Source organism: Bidens hawaiensis, unplaced genomic scaffold, assembly GCF_021521415.1.
Source record: "Bidens hawaiensis isolate Kalapana, Puna unplaced genomic scaffold, B.hawaiensis_p1.1 tig00001179_1, whole genome shotgun sequence".
Lineage (NCBI taxonomy): Eukaryota > Viridiplantae > Streptophyta > Magnoliopsida > Asterales > Asteraceae > Bidens > Bidens hawaiensis.
This window is the reverse complement of record NW_027491068.1, coordinates 2,986,135-2,989,567: the sequence shown is the minus strand read 5'-3', so window position 1 is coordinate 2,989,567 and position 3,433 is coordinate 2,986,135. Positions and strand designations below refer to the sequence as shown.

Sequence of the window (3,433 nt, the reverse complement as noted above, 5' to 3'; positions counted from 1 at the left end):
GTTGGAACCGGTTCCTAACGGCTCTAATTTTTAAATTTCAAAAAAAACCGGTGGAACCGGTTTTTACGTAAAAACCGGTTCCGGTTCATACCCTACCCGGTTCTTAAAAGTTCGCATATCTAGGCATCGGTTCGGGTCGGGAACCGAACCGGTTCTTGATTGGAACCGGTGCCATTTTACAACCCGGTGTAAAAAACCCGGTTTGGAACCGGTTCGGGTTTTCCATTTGAACCCGATTTGTGCACCTCTAGCAACTAACACATCAAAAGCTATAAAGATTAAGGTTACAAAGAGTTTAACCGAATCAAGTCAACGTTAGTCTCCTAATCTCTTTTCAAAGCTATATCTCTTTGGGGGCTTTGAAGAGATTGTTACATAGATAGAAACAAGAACTTAAGTTGCAACCAAATCAGGTGTTTCCGCTTCCACAGATACCAAAGCAGCGTGCACTTTTCCCACCCAACTATCTAGCCTATCACGAAGCGACTTGATTTGTGAAATTCCCAAAACTCTCGGTTGCACCCATGAAACATACACGGTTCCGTCAACTTGATCAATTATCCCTTCAATCAGATGAACCTACAATAACAACTAATTATTTACAAGTATGAACTTAAATACACATTAAGTTTTGATAATAACAGTTAACAACTTACAGATAAAACTCTTCATGAGAAGATATTCAACATCTTCAACTGAAAGTTTTGTTCACTCTGCAATGATTTGCAGCGGGATACTTCTGTCTTCTGATGGTCGACTGCAAGCAAACGGTTTATAAAAAACGATTACTTTTTGTACTTCTATAAAGTTTGTAATCAAAAAGTATAAGGATCTTGGTAACGAACCTGAAGATAATTTCCATCAAACAGAGAATGTTAATCTTTTCCAAAAGTTTCTTCTCATTTTCCACCAAAGCAGGTTGAGCATTAAGTGAAGCACTATGAACATGACATAATTCTCGATAGCGAATAAAATCTCCAGAATTAAATGCTTCAAGAATGTAGTAGAGCCACTCAACCTTTTTCCTTAACAAACTCTTTATCTGCATGCTCAAAGATGGAACATTAAATTTCACAAATTTATTGGTAAATACAAGAAATCATTATGTAATTTACTTACAATTGGATGTGCAAGTAACTCTCCAAGGTTGTACACATTCTCTCCCAGTAATGCAGATAACGATAGATCAAAAGCAAGATCCTATATTAATGCAAAATATACTAATAATAATAATAATAGTAATAATAATAATAATAATAATAATAATAATAATAATAATATTGCACACATTCAAATCATAGGTAACTGCATACCAGCTTAAATGAATCTGATAAAGACTCCACTGAAATGTATGCTAAATAAAGAAGAGCACTTTTGTAGAACTCAGCAAACTCTTGGCGGGATTTATGATACTGAGATGACACCCAATAATAGTTAGCATACACTGACGGATCAATGTCGGTCATGCTATCAAGTGTACTCTTCCCATCTTCTAGAAGCTTCTTACACTCCTTTGGATCTCCTTTCTCAAGATTATACATGGCTATCTGCGTCTTAATGTAAAAAACCGGTTCCTCTATACGGCTCTCTTTTGTAGCTCTAAGCTTTTCAATCACCCCATCAAGATAACCGATGGCAGCCGCCTTCTCTGAGTATTGGCGAGAGACTATAACAGCAAAGTGTGCCAGCTTCAGAAGGTCGATCTTAGTCTCAAAGTCAGTTATGAAATTTTGATACAGTTGTATGAGAGCATCACCAGCCTGAAACAAATATTAAATGCAGAATTGTTTATTTACTGTTCATATTAAAGCATTACAAGCTCATGTTCTACTAATTTATGATTATAAAAACTGCTATTGTGATTAGGGCTGTCCAAAGTCCAAACTGCTCGACGATCGCTCGAAACCGCTAGGAAAATGCTTGTTCGATTTCGACCCGGTTTGTAATTGAGCGGATCAGCTCGGTTCGGTTCACAAACGAGCCAAGCACGAGCAAATGTCCGTTCAGTTCAGTTGGCTCAAATTATTTTTTAAACTTATTTACACACACACACATAAATAAATATACAGAAGATTCTTAAACCCTTATAAATTTCTCTCTCTCTGTCACTTTGATAGTTTCATTTGCTCGGTTCAAGTTTTCAGGCTACTAGAAGTTTGTCTTTAGGTACATTATATTCACCTTCAAACTTGTTTATTATAGATAATGACAAGCTACCGCAAGCTTGTCTAAAAGCTACTAATTTGCTTTCTAGTACATTAAATTCAACTTCAAACTTGTTATATATAGAAATTTTTTGAGCAACGTTTTACATAGAAATTTTTAAACTAAAAAAATAATAATAATTAGTGCTCGGAAAATGCTCGATCGAAAAATGCTCATTCGATTTTGACTCAGTTTGTTAACAAGCTGAACAATGCTAAAAAAATCTTGTTCAATTTTGGCTAGGTTTGTAAATGGGCCTATCAACTCGGTTCGGTTTGTAAACAAGCCAAGCATGAGCAAGCCCTCGTTAGGTTCGGCTCGTGAACAGCCCTATTGTGATGAAGCATCAATACCAACTTACTTTTAATGATCAAATGCTGTAAAATATCAAATTGAACCCTAGAGTTTTGTTAATAGCATAAACAACACGTTCAAGGTTACTACAATAAAAGCAAATTAAATGAATAAGCATATGATTGGTTGGTGGATAATTAAACCTGAAAGAGCAACAAACTGTTCGAGCTTTAGTGTGAGTTGATGCCATAGCTTCCGTTGGTACAAATCGGCAAGCGTGTTGTACCATTCGGAAAGCTCAGGGTGAGTGGTACGTAGAGAATCGATGTACTGAAGAGCAGCCATCTCCGACTGACTGACTCCGGTGACTATGAATCGGAGATTTTAAATATGAAGTTATAAATAAACCCTTGTTGGTGATTTTTTATGTTCTTTGAATCTTTTCTTTTGCCCAAACAAACAAACAAACGGGGATTCTGCAATCAGGATATTCACCCGACCCGGAACCCAACCAGGGGTGTTCAAAATAACCGAAAACCGAAAGAAAAATTAAACAGGAATTGTATCCGTAACAATTATGAATTTGGTTTTCAGATTGGATATTAACCGAATCCAAATTCTTAATTCGGTTTTCAGATCTTAAAAGTTTTGAATTTAGATTATTCGGATAAACCATTTCAAAACCATAACCCTAAAGTGTAGATATACGCATCCAATCTCTAAAATCCAAATTCTAACCCTAAAGGTTTGCTAAATGTTTTTTTATATATGTATTTTATTGTCAAACTTGGTTTATATTATATTTACAATTTCAAGTCTAATCCTTTATTTATTTGTTTTTGCTTATTTTTTGTAGTGTAGAGATGAGGGCTTCGACCGAGTGAGGTGAAAGATTTGTAAGTTTCATTGTTTTTTTTTTTTTTTGCATTTCGTT

General features: G+C 35.5%; 1 pseudogene across 1 annotated transcript; it reads right to left on the bottom strand.

Moving 5' to 3' along the window:
* Positions 1-250: 250 nt before the first annotated feature.
* LOC143563350 (26S proteasome non-ATPase regulatory subunit 13 homolog B-like) lies at positions 251-2,854 on the bottom strand (annotated as a pseudogene). The gene is made up of 5 exons (XR_013140653.1): positions 2,703-2,854; positions 1,314-1,795; positions 1,120-1,200; positions 846-1,042; positions 251-757 (listed from the first exon to the last, which is right to left on the bottom strand). The product of XR_013140653.1 is annotated as a 26S proteasome non-ATPase regulatory subunit 13 homolog B-like (transcript).
* Between the last annotated feature and the right edge of the window lie 579 nt (positions 2,855-3,433).